A 20691-nucleotide genomic window follows, 5' to 3' on the forward strand; every position below is an offset into this window, starting at 1 on the left:
AAAATGGTCAAAGGCCTGGAAACGATGCCTTATGAGGAACGGCTAAGGGAGCTGGGCATGTTTAGCCTGGAGAAGAGGAGGTTAAGGGGTGATATGATAGCCATGTTCAAATATATAAAAGGATGTCACATAGAGGAGGGAGAAAGGTTGTTTTCTGCTGCTCCAGAGAAGCGGACACGGAGCAATGGATCCAAACTACAAGAAAGAAGATTCCACCTAAACATTAGGAAGAACTTCCTGACAGTAAGAGCTGTTCGACAGTGGAATTTGCTGCCAAGGAGTGTGGTGGAGTCTCCTTCTTTGGAGGTCTTTAAGCAGAGGCTTGACAACCATATGTCAGGAGTGCTCTGATGGTGTTTCCTGCTTGGCAGGGGGTTGGACTCGATGGCCCTTGTGGTCTCTCCCAACTCTATGATTCTATGATTCTATCTCTATCTCTAACCCTACAATTTAGGGAAAATGTCATGGGGTGAGAGGTGTGGGAAAGGGGGAGCAGATCTGCAGGATTGAAAATTAGGTATTTAGCATAACAAAAATGCCAGGATCAGGAGGAGGAGCTTCCTTGTGACTGGCACATCCGGCTTATAAAAAGTTTAGGAAATGATTTTATCAGTGCTCTCCAATCCCAGTACTTTGGGGAGTACTTTTTTAAACATAGTTGGGGACTAGGCTAGATAGAACAAGTAGTGCATGCTTTACGCAAAATCCCTCTGGGTATTTTTATGTATATTTTAGTATGGTTTTTGAGGTAAGAACTGGATCACTCAGAGAAGTGCAAAAGTGGACGGATAACTGCATTCCATACACATATTACTCTGGAAGATGCAAATCAGAATGTTTCGCTTAAAAATAGAGACATAAAAAGACCGTTCAGTATCCCCAATATATACCCAAATGTTTGGACAGATTTGATTCAGTTGTCATTTAAAGCTGAATTTATCGAATGTGCACTTCCTTTAAACAATATGTGAACTGAAACAAAACCATTCAAAATCAGCACTTATTTGAAACTTGCTATGTGGTTCCCCAAGCAAACAATTTAGAAAGATGCATATATCAGGAGAAAGTGTGCATAAAATGAAGATATTGATGGAAATAACTTACAAAAATGTATTGTATTAGGACAGGCACATCCAACTCCATAGAGACTGAGATCTACTCCAAGTATTAAAAAACTGGCAGTGATCTTTTTTTGGGGGGGGGGGGGAGAATCAGAGTTGTGATTCTCCCCCCCCCCCCAAAAAAAAGTAGAGACATCACCTTGCCAACAAAGGTCCGTATAGTAAAAGCTATGGTTTTCCCAGTAGTCATGTATGGAAGTGAAAGCTGGATCATAAAGAAGGCTGATTGCCGAAGAATGGATGCTTTTGAATTATGGTGCTGGAGGAGACTCTTGAGAGTCCCATGGACTGCAAGAAGATCAAACCTCTCCATTCTGAAGGAAATCAGCCCTGAGTGCTCACTGGAAGGACAGATCCTGAAGCTGAGGCTCCAATACTTTGGCCACCTCATGAGAAGAGAAGACTCCCTGGAAAAGACCCTGATGTTGGGAAAGATTGAGGGCACAAGGAGAAGGGGATGACAGAGGATGAGATGGTTGGACAGTGTTCTCGAAGCTACCAGCATGAGTTTGACCAAACTGCGGGAGGCAGTGGAAGACAGGAGTGCCTGGGGTGCTCTGGTCCATGGGGTCACGAAGAGTCGGACATGACTGAACGTCTAAACAACAATAATCTGAGTTGTTGAGCTTATTTGGGGAGGGGAACCAGAGTTGATGAGTTTCTTTTTGGGGGCTTGGGGAAGAAAGCAGAGTACTTTAGCTTCCTTTTAATTGCTCAAAACAGCTAACACCAAACAAGTGCCAAATTGACGCTACAGAGTGACAGAAAGAGAGGGTGGGGGCAGAGACATTCATTTCATATTTCTTAAAGTCACATGAGCGAGAAGGATCCTGCAAAGAAGCACGATCGACCACGATCACCAGGGGATCTATCTGTCGATCGCGGTCAACTGGCTGGACAGGTCTGTATTAGGAGAAACCACTTGGAGAAATGTCCACATTAGTCGAAACTGCAAACCGAATTCTGTTTCTTAGGAGAAATTCACACTAAGATGCTGAATAAATTCAAAGAGCTTTTATTTTATTTTTTAAGAGCCTTTGCAAATTGCTGCAGAAATGTGCGGAACTGAATTAAAGACTGGATAAATGAGAAACAGAGAACCAAAACCAATCACCTCTCTGTCTCATCAGGAAGGAGTGTTGTTGTGCAAGCGGGACCTTGAACATGTCAAGGACATGTCTTCTTAATTAGCCTTTGGCTAATTAGACAATCTATGGCCTTTTAGATTTATACGATCTGAAGAGAAATTAGAGTATAATCTATGGCCTTTTAATCTGGAGGGGGCTATTGTTTTTGCTTTTTCTATGTTACATTTTTTTGTGTTTTTATTTTGCAAACCACCCTGTGCTCCTTGGATGAAAGGTGGTATATAAATTTAAACAATAATAAAGGGCAGGCATAGATCCAGGAAACAACCCTCTTCATGCTTTTCATTTTTACACCCCATGAACACCTGCAGATAATTTCCTCATTCATGAATGAAACATTAATGCCCATTTTACAGATGGCAAAATGAAACATTAATGCCCATTTTACAGATGGCAAAATGAGGTGTGTTTTGCTATTCGGCAATTAGATACCAACCTTGGGGGGCAAATGGAGAGGGCTTCTAGCAGCTGCGCTGCATGATCAAGATCTCTTTCTCTGTCAGAAAACCATGCAGCATATTTACATCTTGAGTGAAATGGAGGAAGGGATTTGTGGAGAGGAACAATTGCTTCATTAAGGAAATGAAGGATGGACTCCAAGGGAATGTGTTGTTTTCAGCAGAACAGGAGCAGGTGCTAAAGGAACAGATGGGATTATTTGTTCAGCACATACCAAATAGTAGCTTGTTTGTGCTGCTGGGGAAATTGAAGGAGATAACTATGGTTCCAAGTTAGCCAATTAAGCATCTACCTCCAAAATTCATTAAAGATTCCTTCTACCTATTAAGGGTAAGGTAAAGGTAAAGGGACCCCTGACCATTAGGGCCAGTCGTGGCCGACTCTGGGGTTGCGGCACTCATCTCGCTTTATTGGCCGAGGGAGCCAGCGTACAGCTTCCGGGTCATGTGGTGAACCAGAGCAGTGCACAGAAACGCCATTTACCTTCCTGCCAGAGCGGTACCTATTTATCTACTTGCACTTTGACGTGCTTTCAAACTGCTAGGTTGGCAGGAGCAGGGACCGAGCAATGGGAGCTCACCCCATCACGGGGATTCGAACCGCCGACCTTCTGATCGGCAAGTCCTAGGCTCTGTGGTTTAACCCACAGCGCCACCCACATCCCTCTATTAAGGGTACCCCTTGGCATTTTCCCAATTCAAAGTGTTTACCCTGAAGTGCCTTTATTGCCCATGTTTCTTTCAGATTTTGCACAGCTGATGCCGAGCCATCCTCATTGCATTCATCAAGTTGTTAGAATACGAAAAAGGAGGAAAACAGAAAGGTGAAGAGTCAAAGGGGTGGATGTTCATTAGAAAACAGTGCCATATGCCACAGTTGAATCAGATCTACAAAGGCTCTTGATAGTTCCCAAAGCTCCAGAAAACCAACTGAGGAGGTGGCCAGCAGGATCCTGTCCTGCCTGGCCCTCACCCTGCCCCCAGCCAGCTGCCAATTGTCCAGCAAGAAAGGGGGCGGAGCAATGGCCAGGCAGTGAGGGGGGTGTCTTCCGGGCTCGGGAAGCCCATGCCGCGTCACAAACCCTGCCCACCACTGTGACGGCTGAGCAGTAATTGTGGCTGGGTAAAAATGACTGGGTAAAAATGTAGGTGCTACACTCAATATGCCAGCAAGTTTGGAAAACTCAGCAGTGGCCAGAGGATTGGAGAAGGTCAGTCTACATCCCAATCCCAAAGAAGGGCAGTGCTAAAGAATGCTCTAACTACCGCACAATTGCACTCATTTCACACGCTAGCAAGGTTATGCTTAAAATTCTTCAAGGAAGGGTCAAGCAGTATGTGGACCGAGAACTCCCAGAAGTGCAAGCTGGATTTAGAAGAGGCAGAGGAACCAGAGACCAAATTGCAAACATGATCTGGATTATGGAGAAAGCTAGAGAGTTCCAGAAAGACATCTACTTCTGCTTCATTGACTATGCAAAAGCCTTTGACTGTGTCGACCACAGCAAACTATGGCAAGTTCTTAAAGAAATGGGAGTGCCTGATCACCTCATCTGTCTCCTGAGAAATCTCTATGTGGGACAAGAAGCTACAGTTAGAACTGGATATGGAACAACTGATTGGTTCAAAATTGGGAAAGGAGTACGACAAGGCTGTATTTTGTCTCCCTGCTTATTTAACTTATATGCAGAAGAAGAAGAAGAAGAGTTTGGATTTGATATCCCGCCTTTCACTCCCTTTAAGGAGTCTCAAAGCGTCTAACATTCTCCTTTCCCTTCCTCCCCCACAACAAACACTCTGTGAGGTGAGTGGGGCTGAGAGACTTCAAAGAAGTGTGACTGGCCCAAGGTCACCCAGCAGCTGCATGTGGAGGAGCGGAGACGCGAACCCAGTTCCCCAGATTAGGAGACTACCGCTCTTAACCACTACACCACACTGGCTCTCAATGCAGAATTCATATGCAGAATTCATCATGCGAAAGGCTGGGCTGGATGAATCCCTAGCCGGAATTAAGATTACTGGAAGAAATATCAACAACCTCAGATATGCAGATGACACAACCTTGATGGCAGAAAGTGAGGAGGAATTAAAAAACCTTTTATTGAGGGTGAAAGAGGAGAGCGCAAAATATGGTCTGAAGCTCAACATCAAAAAAACGAAGATCATGGCCACTGGGCCCATCACCTCCTGGCAAATAGAAGGGGAGGAAATGGAGGCAGTGAGAGATTTTACTTTCTTGGGCTCCATGATCACTACAGATGGTGACAGCAGCCACGAAATTAAGAGACGCCTGCTTCTTGGGAGGAAAGCAATGACAAACCTAGACAGCATTTTAAAAAGTAGAGACATCACCTTGCCAACAAAGGTCCGTATAGTAAAAGCTATGGTTTTCCCAGTAGTGATGTATGGAAGTGAGAGCTGGACCATAAAGAAGGCTGATCGCCGAAGAATTGACGCTTTTGAATTATGGTGCTGGAGGAGACTCTTGAGAGTCCCATGGAGTGCAAGAAGATCAAACGCATCCATTCTTAAGGAAATCAGCCCTGAGTGCTCACTGGAAGGACAGATTGTGAAGCTGAGGCTCCAATACTTTGGCCACCTCATGAGAATAGAAGACTCACTGGAAAAGACCCTGATGTTGGGAAAGATGGAGGGCACAAGGAGAAGGGGACGACAGAGGACGAGATGGTTAGACAGTGTTCTCGAAGCTACAAACATGAATCTGACCAAACTGCGGGTGGCAGTGGAAGACAGGAGTGCCTGGTGTGCTCTGGTCCATGGGGTCATGAAGAGTCGGACACGACTGAACGACTAAACAACAACAAAAATGACCCCATGAACTAAATGAATTTGGAGGTGTATCAAATGCAGTAGAAGCATCCTGAGCAAAATGGGATATTGGCCAGCAATCAATCACTGGCATACCTGATGTTGCCAGCTGGAACCTTTGAAAATATTAGCACATGCAATAGTTAAAGCACTAGCCTGCTGAAGCACAGGAGTCATATTTGGAAGTCCACAAGATGCCATGCTCTGTGCAGTTTGGCACTGGCGAAGGAAGAGGGGGCGGGGGGAGCACGCCGCCCCTGGCACCACGATCCCGGTGGGGTGCCATCGTGGCTGCCCCCCCGTGCTGGGCGCCATGCCCCCACAGGCAGCACGTCCCGCCCCTGCGGGCAGCATGTCATGCCCCTGAGATGTGCGCCAGCCATGCCCCCACCTGCTCTCTGCCCCTGGTACTGGAGCATGAAGCTCTGCCCCTGCAGTCTGGGAATCCAGGCATCTCTTCCATGCCAGCTATGTTCAGATTTTTCCCTCTCCAAAATACTGCATTACCGATGTTGAAAGGCTCTTCATGCTCAACAAGCCACTTAAATCGAGCTCAGGAAAAAGCGAAAGGTGGAAGAGTTAGATGGGTGAAACGCATATTGAGTTAGATAATAAGAGGACCGTCATTGCTTTTCATAAGCCCTTCTTTTCATATTCCTCTATCCGTTGTTTAATTCGGACAAGTCTGCAGCTAAATTCATAGTGAAGGCAGCTCAACTTAGACAAGCTCATGTGTTCTCCCTCAAGATTTAAGATTCTGTGTTTTATGTATGTTTTATTTATTGTACAGGCCAGGTTTTCATTGTTATGTCTGATTCTTATGTATACTTTCCGCTCATTTGCTTATGTTTGGCTACACCCTGAATTTGGTTGCCTTATTAATAAATTTGAAATATTCCTCTATCCTATATGCTGATTGCGAACCCATTCTCTGAGTGTGGATCCTTGCATAGTCAAAACAAGAGAGAGGCATCAGCAATCTAGGGACACAACCACCTGTTAGCATTTCACTCCTCTGTTGCTGGATGTGTGATTGTTACATCACATGTCTGTGTTTACTTTCTAGGCTTGGAAAGTGTGAGAATGGAAGCCCGTCTTCTCTCTTCAGCTCTGTTGTACAGTTGTACTTTACTTTGTCTCTCTCTCGGAGGAGGAGAAACGCCATGATTGCTTTGTGCTGTATATGTTGCTTAATAAACACTTAGAATGCACACACCAATGCTCCAGTTCGTTTCTGCTAACTCTGCTGAATGAGCATGCACATAGTCTCCTGATATGTGTCGCTGGAAGCATTCTGGGACTGAAGATCTATGGACGTCCTGAGCTGCACTTCATAAGGAAGACGCCCAGAGAGGCTTGTCTAATTCTGAGGGCTGCGTGTGCCCCCCAGGCGTGTTCCAACACCACCCACCAAAAAATCATTTTAGCCCTGGGGTGAATCTTCTGTGAGCCACACAGTAGGTGGGACCAGAGGTAAAAGTGGGAGGTGCAAAGGATGTGAATCTTATAATTACAGCCACGGACAAGTCAGAGGTTTACACCCACATTGTGCAAACATCATTCCGTCCAAACATGCAAGACATGGTCCAAAGACATATTCCAGTAAGGCAAGTAAACTTCAGGAGGATGCAGAACAGGCCAGTGAGGGGCTGTGGAAGTGGAGAGGGGTGCTGAGAAAAACTCATGAGAGCCTGATGGATTGGCCTGGAGGGGCATATTTAGCCCCTAGCCTAAGATTCCCTGCCTCTGCATTAAAGGCTCATATAAGCCCAAAGCATGCATCCCCAGGAGTCGCTGTCTTGCTGTGTCTGTATGATTCATTGCTCTGTCCCTAATTTCTTCCAATCAGCCTCAGTGGTGGTGGCGCAGTTACTTCTGCCACCTCTGTGGAATAGATTTGATTTGATTACTCAATCACTCCTGATGCAGAAAAGCTGTAAGCATTCCTGCTCTCTGAGGAGAATTCCCATTGCATCCCGGCTGGATTTGATTGCTGGATTTGGCTCCTTAAACTCAAGGGGAACACTCAGAACTGTGACATGCAGGAAGTGGTTAATTCTTTTCTCGCCCGCATTCTGAAGAGTCAACATTTTACTCAGCTGTAAAAGTGTGCCTCTAGTTTTAATTTGGGGTATGTGAAGTTTGAGAAACTCTGGGCTAAAGAAACTAGCAAACACACCTCTTCTTCTTTACAACGGCTCTTACGGCAATGAGCTGAACGAGAAATTCACTGTTGAGTCAACATCAAAGCAGCCAGGGGGAGAAAGGAAGCACAAAATGGGAAATGAAAGGGAACGAAATAATGTGCAGATTTCCCTTGGAACTAAAGAGAATAATAAGAGTTCAGTGGCAGGAAAGAAAGCTTTCTGAGAAATCTGAGTGGTGTAAATCATCAGTTCTAACTGAGGCATCTCTCTAGCCACCCTTAAGTAAATTTTAAGGATGTAAGAACTGCCCTACTGGACCCATCTAGTCCAACATGTAAGAGATCTATAGGTGCTTACAAGAACAGGAAGGATATGGGTCTTCTGCACAAATCATTTGGCTAGGTGGCACTTTTAGACTGCTTAATATAATAAACAAAATCTCTGGTTGCTTTTATGTAAGAGCTGTCATGTTCTGGTCTGACACTAGATCCCAAAAGAAGGTAGCAATTGCAGGACCATGGACAGCTCCAAATGATCAACTTGCTGCACCAAAGGTTGAGATGAGACTGAATGTGTCTGAGTCTCTTTCCCCAGACCTCCTCTCCCAGTTGTGCCTCCTTGTGGATAACTTTAGAATTCTATGGCCTGAAGATGGTCATTCTTCCTCTATAGCATTGGGCCTAGTCTTCTCCCGGCCCAGGTGGACCAGTGAGATACTGTGGGAGGCCTTTGTCTACTCAGGGGCAAGTGCCTGTGAGGGTTGTGGCTCTGGACCACAACTGAAAAGTTAGCTACTTCTGTCATGGGCACTGGTACACTAACTTGGTTTGCCTCACTTTGGGTATGACACTCTGGAAATGATTATTCCAAGTAGGACTGGAACCACCACCAAACAGTGCTACCAGCCGCTAACTTGGACAGCTGCTTCAGAAGGATAACATGGTTGATGGTACAGAAAGCCACTGAGAAGTCAAGGAGAATTAACAGGGACACATTTCCCCTGTATCTCTCTTGACAGAGGGAGACTGAAGCAGTTTCTGTGCCAAAACCGGGCTGAAACCCCGACTGAAATATATCTAGAAAATCAGTTTTCTCCAAGACCATGTGGATCTGGTCCACAACCACCCACTCAAGAAGCTTGTCCAAGAAGGAGAGATTAGCAACTGGCCAGTAGTTACTTAGATTTTCCACATCCAGGGAGGGTTTTTTGAGGGTTGGTTTTACCACCACCTCCTTCAAGCAGCTGCTGTCATTACCGTTGCCCATTTTCTGCTTCACATTCTAATGACGCAGGGACAATGTGAGGCCTTGTGACATCAAAAGTGGTTGTCATGGGGATTGCTCATAATGTCACAAATGGGCTTATAAACACCCAAGGCAGATGCCTTTAATCTGAAGAGCTGGAGGACATTGATACTAGGAAGATCATAGTCATGTCACTCTGAGAAGAGGCTGTTAAATCGCAAAAGCATCCCATCATAGGGCCATAAGAAACTGTCATATACTGAGTTAGACTATTGGTCCATCTAGCCCAGGACTGTCTACACAGACCGAAAGCAGCTGTAGGGTTTCAGGCAGGGGTCTCTCCCAGCCCTTCCTGGAGAACCTTCTACATGCAAGGCAGATACACCACTGTGTGTGTATGTGTGAGAACCCTCCCAAACACGAAAAGGAAGGAATTTATTATAAAGCATTAAGAGCTAAATGGAAAAATGAAGTGCAGTGGCACACAGTACTGGGTGGGCACGCATAAACAATATTCTAACTCAGCCACACTTTTACCTTAGAATCATAGAATCATAGAATCATAGAGTTGGAAGAGACCACAAGGGCCATTGAGTCCAACCCCCTGCCAAGCAGGAAACACCATCAGAACACTCCTGACATATGGTTGTCAAGCCTCTGCTTAAAGGCCTCCAAAGAAGGAGACTCCACCACACTCCTTGGCAGCAAATTCCACTGTCAAACAGCTCTTACTGTCAGGAAGTTCTTCCTAATGTTTAGGTGGAATCTTCTTTCTTGTAGTTTGGATCCATTGCTCCGTGTCCGCTTCTCTGGAGCAGCAGAAAACAACCTTTCTCCCTCCTCTATGTGACATCCTTTTATATATATGTGACATCCTTTTATTATATATATATATAAACCTTCAAGAAATGAGAGTTCTAAACTAAAAGGGGTGGATTTAGCTAAGACAGTGAGGAAGTCTACAGGAGGCAACCAAATCCTAAGGAAGGAAGGTCAGTTTTTGTGATGGCTACCAGGAAAATTAAAGATGTTCACCTGGTGGCAGTGGTGGAAACGAAGGATGATGATGCTTCATGCTGTCAGACCCCTGGTCCATCTATGTAGCTTGATACTGTGAACACTGACTGCCAGCGGCTCCCCAGGGTTTCAGCAGCGGTCTCCCCTAACCTTGCCTTGAGATGTTGGGGACTGAACCTGGAGGGAATAAATGAGCTAATTTACTCACCTACCTTCCCTTTCAAGCTGCAGGCTACAGCTCATACTATCTCACTCCCCTGTTGTTAACCCCATTCAAAGTGCTTTTAAAAGCAAAGTAGAGCTAATTTCTAGACTTTTGATGATCTGTTTTATTCTGCCTTGTCTGCTTCAATGCTGTTCTCTTTTCACACTACTACTACTACTACTACTTTTTTATTATTTGTAACCAACACATCTGTCTGGGTTTCCCCAGTCATTGGGGAACAAACATGTTTTGTTTTTTAAAAATATTTTATGTAAGCTGCTCTCCACATCATTTGACTAAAGGTGGGGTATATATAAACCTACAGAAATAACAAATATATAGAGATGGGAGATATTCAGGATCTTACCTGGTTTGGTCTTCCAGCCATAGCGAAAGGCAAGCAGGCACAGTTTGTGATGGACTAACTTTCCACCACTCCCCACCACCCTCTCCGTGCAGAGGGTTTGCTTTGCAATGTACATTTTTAAAAAGATGCACATTTGCAATTGGTATCACATGTCATCAAGGCACTCAGATATGATGGGCTGCATTATAGATGTTGCATCTCCTCCAACCTCCCACAAACAAGGATAGGGAGGGATGCCTTTGTGTGTTTATAACACTTCTATCTTCACACCAAGCATCAGTGCATGAGCACATCCAATTTCCTTTGTCATTAAAAAGTAAAGGTACCCCTGCCCGTACGGGCCAGTCGTGTCCGACTCTAGGGTTGTGCGCCCATCTCACTTAAGAGGCAGGGGGCCAGCGCTGTCCGGAGACACTTCTGGGTCACGTGGCCAGCATGACAAAGCTGCTCTTGCGAGCCAGCACCAGCGCAGCACACGGAAACACCGTTTACCTTCCCGCTATAAAGTGGTACCTATTTATCTACTTGCACTTAGGGGTGCTTTCGAACTGCTAGGTGGGCAGGAGCTGGGACCGAAAGACGGGAGCTCACCCCACCGCGGGGATTCGAACTGCTGACCATGCGATCGGCAAGCCCTAGGTGCTGAGGTTTTACCCACAGCACCACCCGCGTCCCTTTGTCATTACAGTTTGCTAAAGGCTGTGGCTACCACCAGACTAAATGCTCCTAGCACTACAAAATAGTTGCTTTTGCACTGCAAGCTTAAAGTTCCATTGCAATTGCCTTTTCACACTGCAAGGGCTTTAGCCATTTGGGGTGTGTTCCACCCACACTAGTGGACAGAATTTATGGACAGGGAAAGGATAATTTCCTCTCGTCCTCCCACCTTTCCCAATGTATGTGAAGCTGTCTGGTCGTGTGTGTGCTTTCACATATGTAACCTAACTTGCAGGAGAGGACAGCCAGAGTGGGACCATGGCATCAAATGAGTAGGACTTCATCTCCACCGTGGTTCTGACTGCAGTCAGCCCACTATGAATCCCACCTCACAAATACCAAAATAGGGCTAAGAGTCGCCCCAGTTTGCAACTGGGGCAGATGAAGGCTTCTAGTTGTGCACCAGGGCCGGATATAGGTTTGATGAGGCCCTCAGCTATTGAAGGTCATGGGGCCCTTTATATGTCCAGCTGTCCTTTGTCAACAACAAATTGTCACTGTTTTTTTGTGTTGAATTTATGCTATATGTAAATTTATGGACCTAATAGATATCTAAAGCCATTTGCACCAAACAAAATAGGAGCCTACACAACACAAAACAAAACAAAACAAAACACTGTTGCTGCATGTAGGTCTTGTTTTATTTGTTTTTTATCTTATATTTTGGAAATGTACATCAAGTTTTTTTTCTTTAATTTTTTTGGGGGCCCCCAAGAGAGGGGGGCCCTAAGCTATAGCTTGTTTAGCTTATACTGTGGTACCTCAGGTTAAGTACTTAATTCGTTCCGGAGGTCCGTACTTAACCTGAAACTGTTCTTAACCTGAAGCACCACTTTAGCTAATGGGGCCTCCTGCTGCCGCCACGCCGCCGGAGCACAATTTCTGTTCTCATCCTGAAGCAAAGTTCTTAACCTGAAGCACTATTTCTGGGTTAGTGGAGTCTGTAACCTGAAGCGTATGTAACCTGAAACATATGTAAGCCGAGGTACCGCTGTACATAAATCTGGCACTGAGATGCACCATGGCATTTCTTCTTTTTGTGCTCCTTCTGGCGGTCATTCTTCCTCTGGCCACTGCTGTGGATACACGACAGGACCGATGGTCTGATTGTCTATGGTGATCTTGTGGAAAAAGGACAGTGACACAGAAAACTGCCTTATACTAAATCAAGATTATTGGTTCTTCTAGCTCAGTTTTACATTGACTGGTACTAGATCTCATTTTCAGACAGGGGACCTTCTGAGCTCTACCTTCTGGGTCCTGAATCTTCCAAAATTGAGCTTCATTGGATGGCCCCCAAGTTGTAGTATTGTGAGAAACATCTCTCTACTCTCTTCCTTCACCCCTGCAGTATGCACCCCAGGGGTGTATTGGACTGGGAGTAGAGGACCATTATATTACTGAGAACTCTGCTCTTTTCCATCACATCCAGCATCCAAGCAATGATTCCTCAGCTTTGTTTTCCAGAGCTGCTCATTTTTTATTCACTTGGACTCCTTTGCAAGTTGAGAACAAGCAGCGACAGAATAAATCACCCAGAAGCAAAACAATGAACACTATATATATATATGCACACATACACATTTAGCAGTGAAGAACTTTTCACCTTCCTATCATAACTCTTTATAGTTTGCATTTCTTCTTTCCTAAAAGAATATTTGATGATATTCCAGGACTTCTATTCAAGTGCCACTTTATAGATTAGACTAAACAATGAGGTTTAGCATATAGCTGCGAAATGTTACTTGGGGAAGGCAAAATATGGAAGCTTGATTTAGAGAGGTGGGGGAGAGCTGAGATCACCCAAGGACAACTCAGGGTGGCTTTGCAGCTGCCTTTACAAGGAGCAGGGGCTGTGCTATTTCACTGTATTAGGGAAGATATTTACCTTTTGAGGCAGAATGAAGGCCCAACAAGACATGACCTTAAATGCGTGTTTGTATTTAATATGCAGTGTTTTAAATAATGCAAATAGCATCAGATTGTGTGTGTGTGTGCAGAATTAGAGGATCAGGGCAGGTGTTGTGGGGGAGAATCTAATCCAATGAGAGAGTACATGCTCTCTCTCTCTCTCTCTCTCTCTCTCACACACACACACACACACACACAGAGAGAGAGAGAGAGAGAGAGAGAGAGAGAAGGCCATCTTTAGAAGTGGATTTGTCCTTAAGCGAATTCTTTTGGGAGGTTTGATGAAGAAGAGGCCTAACTCCTGCAATGTATCCCAAAGCTCTTCTAAATAAATAAGCAAGCTATTGGCCGAGATCTTTCTATCAACACTCTTGAACGTACACCCTCACACACTCTATAGTGGTACCTCAGGTTACATACGCTTCAGGTAACATACGCTTCAGGTTACAGACTCCGCTGTAGAAATAGTGCTTCAGGTTAAGAACTTTGCTTCAGGATGAGAACAGAAATCGTGCTCCGGCGTTGCAGCGGCAGCAGGAGGCCCCATTAGCTAAAGTGGTGCCTCAGGTTAAGAACAGTTTCAGGTTAAGAAAGGACCTCCGGTACGAATTAAGTACTTAACCCGAGGTACCACTGTACTTCATGATGGAGGTACTTAATATCACTCTACCTAAAGCTTCACATAAACAACAAGTCAAATCTCTGCCCCAAAGCCCCATCCCAGAATTCATTATGGAAACCATTTCAAAGCTTTGCCTCAGAGCATGTAAACTATTCCATATACACCTCTACATCACTTGTTTACTGCCGAAGCAAGTTAAGAACATCAGACCTTACAAAGAGCCTTCTGGATCAGATCAATGGACCATCTGGTCCAGCATTCTGTTCACACAGTGGCCAACCAACCAGATGCCTGTGGGAAGCCTGCAAGCAAGACCCAAGCATAAGCACACACTCCCCTCTTCCAGTTTCCAGAAGCTGGTATTCAGAAGCATTTCTGCCTTCAGCCATTAAGGCAGCACATAGCCATCATGGCTGGTAGCCATTGGTAGCCTCATTGCCATTCACAAATCAAACAGTGCAGGCATCCATTTAAGGTCAGATACATCATCACCATCATCTTCAGCATCACAGCCGTCATTCCTATCATTATTAATCACCTTCCACAACCTGAAGCGCTATGCTTTCCAATGATATATGGTGATTTTGATTGGCAACTGCTCATTCAGCCATGCAGAACATTCACCCATACAAATTCTAGCATTCTGCATAGTAGTCACCAGCCATCAGAAGTCACCCAGAGTGCCTGTGGAAGGGTGTAAATACAGTGGTACCTCAGGTTACATACGCTTCAGGTTACAGACTCCGCTAACCCAGAAATAGTGCTTCAGGTTAAGAACTTTGCTTCAGGATGAGAACAGAAATTGTGCTCTGGCGGTGCAGTGGCAGCAAGAGGCCCCATTAGCTAAAGTGGTGCTTCAGGTTAAGAACAGTTTCAGGTTAAGTACGGACCTCCGGAACAAATTAAGTACTTAACTTGAGGTACCACTGTAATAAAATTGTTGTTGTTGTTACTCATCAAATGCCTTCAGCTATCAAGCTACACAAAAGCATTGATTGCTAGGGCCATTTTGCATAAACATAGAACATAAACTTGCAATCTGATGCTCCAAACTAGAACCTTTTTATTTGTATTAAATAACAACAGCAGCAGCAGCAGCAGCAACTTTATTATTTATACCCTGCCCATCTGGCTGGGTTTCCCCAGCCACTCTGGGTGGCTTACAACACATAAAAATTTGTAAAACATTAGACATTAAAAAATCTTCAGATAGGACCAATTGCACATTTGCATTGATGCAGGTTTGTGTGTTACTGCAATATTTCTGAGCAGGCTGTTATCTTGCCTACTATCTTCCCCTTGTGAGTCCACCAGCTGTTGCATACCCAGCAAAGAATATGCATGGGTTAAGGCTAGGTTCTTGCCAGCACCAATTATAAAGTTAGCAACTCTTTGGAGTGTTCGGATCTCTCTTTTGTGATAACAGGCATGTGTGAACAGAAAGGGAGAGACTGTATTGTCGAGGGACAACAAAAGATATGATGGTGCTTTTCTTTTTTATTTTTGCTGGAGAGATAATGAGATGTGAAAGGAACAGTTTCACACAGATGGCCCTCTCGTGTCTTGTGGGAAAGTTTCTGGCTGCTTCTTATTCTTTCCCCTGAATAGAGTAGAATTGCAGCAGCAGCAGCGGGCAAAAGAAGGAGGGCATCAAAACAACAGCAAAATGTTGATTCCAAGGAACTGAGAACTAGAGGGTGAGGCACAGGACATACTGCAGAAACTTTCTCCAGAACAGAAACGGAGGTTGGGGACAACTGTTACAAATTCCCATCAAGAACTGGAGCTGTCCATTGTTTTCAGTCTTTTGGATGATGAAGACATCATTAGGGATGGCCTGAACAAACCATTTCTTATCAGTATCACTTTTGCACAGGCCACGTGTCCGACCAGGAAGTTCTTATTCAGAGAGTTGTTGTTGTTGTTTAGTCATTTAGTCGTGTCCGACTCTTTGTGACCCCATGGACCAGGGCATGCCAGGCACTCCTGTCTTCCACTGCCTCCCGCAGTTTGGTCAAACTCATGCTGGTAGCTTTGAGAACACTGTCCAACCATTTCATCCTCTCTCGTCCCCTTCTTCTTGTGCCCTCCATCTTTCCCAGCATCAGGTCTTTTCCAGGGAGTCTTCTCTTCTCATGAGGTGGCCAAAGTACTGGAGCCTCAGCTTCACGATCTGTCCTTCCAGTGAGCACTCAGGGCTGATTTCCTTCAGAATGGATACATTTGATCTTCTTGCAGTCCATGGGACTCTCAAGAATCTCCTCCAGCACCATAATTCAAAAGCATCAATTCTTCGGCGATCAGCCTTCTTTATGGTCCAGCTCTCACTTCCATACATCACTACTGGGAAAGATACCTCAGAAAGATACCTCAGAGAGATACCTGCCTAAACAGGTGTGTCTTCAAGAGCTGGCAAAACGCCATTACCAATGGGACCTCTAGCAGTTCAGCAGGGAGGGAGGTCCACAACACTGGTGTCACCAGTGAAAAAGCCAGCCTCTGTGTTGCCACAAGCTGATAATCATCAGCTAAACCATAGCAAAACCAAAGGGGTTCCATTTGCTCATTGTAATGCCCTTACCTGGTAATAGAGGAAAAGAGGTTTCTTCAGGTAGCTTGTGTCATACATTGTCATAGGTGTGTCAAATATGTGGAGGAAAACCTTAAACACGTTGCAGAGTTCAGAAGAGTTCCCAAAAATAGACCAGAGGCAATACTACAGTACTTCATTCATCAGAGCTTTACTTGTGCTGAAGGCAAATGAGCATAATGGTTATCAAATCCAATACAATTAGGATTGGCTCAGTCCATACAAAATCCAGATGCAGCATTTATAAACTTAACTCATAATAAGACTAAACCTTAGCACTAAGCATCCTATATACAGAAACAGAAACACCACACCAGAAGGAAGAGAGAGAAAGAAAAGTAAGACTCAGGCTCCTTTTGGCCTATATTTATAGTCAGCATAACTCTGCAGAATAGAGATGAGAGAACTAGTTCAAACCAGCCTCCCAGAAGGTACAACCCAAACAATCATTAACCCTTCTGCCTCTGCTTCTCTCACACAGAGAAGCTTCTAGTAGTTTCTTGTATTAATCAAAATAGGAAAGAATAGGAAATATCTTTACACATGAGACCAATACTTTCTGCACTAAGAAATGCAGACTGACAGCTTGGTCCAGAGTTATTGAGAGCCTTATCTATAAATAACAGGGCCTCAAAACTGGTTTGGTGACTAGTAGGCAGTCTGCAGATCCCTTAGTACTGATGTGATATGAACCCAATAAGGAGCACCACCCATGGATCTGGACCATCTCCAGACCATTAGTCTGAGGGGATCAGGTCACTTTGTATTGGAATTTGCAAAATAAAAATATAATCAAATTCCTCAAATATTCCTAGCTGCGATTGGCTTATCCAGCTTAGCATTGTTCACACTGACAGCCAAAGGCTGTCCAGGATCACAGCGATATATTATTCTCATCACTTGCGACAAGACCCTGAGACCTTCTGGGTGTAAAAAAATGTATTTTACCACTGAACTTTTTAAGACAGCGTCTTAAAACGCAGAGACATCACCTTGGCAACAAAGGTCCGTATAGTTAAATCCATGGTTTTCCCAGTAGTGATGTATGGTAGTGAGAGCTGGACCATAAAGAAGGCGGATCGCCGAAGAATGGATGCTTTTGAATTATGGTGCTGGAGGAGACTCTTGAGAGTCCCATGGACTGCAAGAAGATCAAACGTATCCATTCTGAAGGAAATCAGCCCTGAGAGCTCACTGGAAGGACAGATCGTGAAGCTGAGGCTCCAATACTTTGGCCACCTCATGAGAAGAGAAGACTCCCTGGAAAAGACCCTGATGTTGGGAAAGATGGAGGGCACAAGAAGAAGGGGACGACAGAGGACGTGATGGTTGGACAGTGTTGTTGAAGCTACCAGCATGAATTTGACCAAACTGCGGGAGGCAGTGGAAGACAGGAGTGCCTGGCGTGCTCTGGTCCATGGGGTCACGAAGAGTCGGACATGACTAAACGACTAAACAACAGCAACCACTGAACTACAATTTCTTCACAAATGGAGCTCTCTGTGGAGAAAGCACCTGCTGCCTTATCTGCTATGCGAATAAATGGCTAGTTTTGAATTCTGCTATGGACCATTGCAGAACACCTTGGCATATTTACCATGGCATGTAGAATTGGTCACTTTGGCCTTTGGCACACACAAGTTGTCAGAAGCTGAAAGTTAATCCAAGCTGAAGAAAAATAAATCACTCACCCAGAGCCTGGGAGTTCTGTGATTCATCAGCCCTCAGCCTTTTCTTGGATGAAGAACTACATTGCAAAATCCAGATAAATTGCAAATTTCAAAGGATGGATGCTTTCCAGTTTGCATAATGTTTCAGAAAGTATGAGTTAGGGAAGTCATTTAAATGTGAACTGCATTGAATTCCTCCACCACCCCTAATGGGGGCCCTCTTAAGAAGAATGTTGTTTCACTTTCTTAAAAATATGATCAGATCTGTTGTTCTGGGGGAGCCTCTTGTTCAGTCTGCTGGGTGAGAACCTGAAATTCTGCTTCAAAATCCTGCGTTGACAGCATCAATGGCTAGTGTATGGACCCTCAGCCTGATCCAATCAGGCTGTTTCTTTTATGCCAGCACTCCCTCTAATACCAAACCTAGGTACTGAGTGCCAACAGAAATGTAGCCAGAAAAGGGCTACTGAGAAATAAGGAGGGGGTATCAACATGCCTGGAGGGATTCCAAGTTTTGCAGAAGTTTTGTTTTGTTTTTTAATCCCAACTCCACACAATAATTTCCCAACTACAACTTATTAAATCTAGCTGCTTTCTATATCAAAATAATCATTAATTTGCTATCCAAAGGCTTTAGAATTAAAAGCTTCCTGTATGCCACTATGAGCCATTTGATGAAATTATTGCTACTAGAGGTGCTACCTGCCAATCGAACCAAGAGATCAGGGGAAGAAGAGAACAATAAGACCACAGACTGATGAAAGTTGGATTTTCATCGTTAGGCCAGTTAACATTTGTCCCCAAATTTTCCCAGGTCCCAGGCAAGATCTGGCGGATATTTTCACCAACGCAATTCATGGAGAATTGTGGGCTGAACTTCCAAGAGCAAATTTGTTTCAGCTCTAAATAAGGACTTCTGACTTACTTCCTCCACCCCCGCTACAAAATACTTCACACCGATTCAAAGCTATTCAAGAGGGACCACAGCAGCCGAATTCTTATGAAGGAAGAAATAAGAATAAGAACATATGCAGAGTTTGCTTGGTCAGGTGAAAAGCTCATCTAGTCCAGCATCCTTTTCTCACAAGGACCAACTAGATACTTCTTGGAAACCCACAAGCAAGACCTGAATGTATGAGCACTACCCACATTTGTGATTTCCAGCAACTGTTGTGTGGCGAGTTCCCGCCTCCCCCAGTAGAAATAAAGACACAGGACACCATTGATTAAGGTTAATGGGCTAAAATTGGCCACAACTTTATTGGTTAGAGGTAAGAGCATTGGCATTGGTCCTATCCGACTATCCGGCTTCAGCCTGATTGCTTGAAGACTGGGAAGGGTTAACATCAGCAGGGGGAGCCCTGCTGATGCACATCAACTAGGTACTCCCCCAGGGTCACCGCTTGGGGGCACACTTTAGGCCCTGGCCTCGATAGGCTTCGGATGAGGCCACGCCCCTCAGAATCCTTTAACGAACTACCCTTCAATATTTGGGGGAGGTGATGGAGCTCCTCCCCCCCAACACAGCTAAATAACAATACCCCTACCAATGCCTAACCTCCAAGACTAAGGAAGTTGTGACAATTTGCTACGAGGTAGGTGAAAAACCAAATGGCTGGTGCCAATTTGCCAAGTGGAAAAAATTCCTACCAGGCCGCTTAATGGCGACCAACCAACGTCCATAGCAAGGTCAGAAGAAAACCTAAAAAGAAGTGGACGGGTGGGAAACACGATCAGTTGCGCCGGTCCAAGAGGGCGATCCCAGGGGCATGCTCACCTTAAATGAGGCAAGCCACACACCCCGAGCCAACCGATTGGCTGGCTCAGGAGATGACGCAGCCTGAGGATTCCCCTGATCACGTGGGGGCTGGAAGCCAGCCTCCATGCTTGTGTTGGGGGTGTGAAGCCCCCAACACCACCTCCTCCTGAGGTCGGAAGTGGCTTTATTCAGAGCCATTGATAGCCTTCAACTGTATGAAATTGTCTAATCCTTTCTAAAAACCCATCCCAGTTGGTGGCCCTCACTACCTCTTCTGGGAGTGAATTCTGTATTTTGACTATATGAAGAAGCCTTTCTTTTTGTCTGTCCAGAATCTTCCAACATTTGGCTTCATTAGATGGACCCCAGTGGTGGTGTAGCGGGGGTTGCCAGCATGCGGGGCCACACGAAGTGGGGGGAAATGGATGCAGAAAGCATGCACATTCAACTGCCTAATAGTGTCCACATGACCCATGAGATTGCAGCCACAGAGATATGAAAAGAAGAGTTGTTTCATTGTTTGGAGAGCTCACATCCTGGTTCAGATGGAGAAGCTGTTTTCAACAGAGCCCGGTGATAGACATGCACACCTTGCATTGAAGCAGCACTGGGTGTTTAAATTTTGTGCCCCTAACAATTTTGCACCCTAAGCAACCGCCCCTGTGCCCCCCGATGCTACTCCACTGGTTCCAAGTAGTAGTGTTATTTATGAGAACCTTTGGTTAGCTGTGTGGAAGAAGGAATTCCAACATAGCAAGCTACACCTTTTGAAAATTCCTCATGATAATAATAATAATAATAATAATAATAATAATAATAATAATTTTTATTTATACCCCGCCCTCCCCAGTCAAGGCCGGGCTCAGAGCGGCTAACAAGCAATAA

At 44.9% G+C, this 20691-nt stretch overlaps 1 long non-coding RNA gene across 1 annotated transcript in view; it reads left to right on the top strand.

Annotated features, from left to right (window-relative positions):
- Nucleotides 1-20691, top strand: part of LOC310680771 — a 506863-nt gene that overhangs the window by 266124 nt on the left and 220048 nt on the right. The gene's annotated exons all lie outside the window — the stretch shown is intronic.

This window comes from Podarcis tiliguerta (assembly GCF_965153285.1).
Source record: "Podarcis tiliguerta genome assembly, chromosome: 6".
Taxonomy (NCBI): Eukaryota; Metazoa; Chordata; class Lepidosauria; order Squamata; family Lacertidae; genus Podarcis; species Podarcis tiliguerta.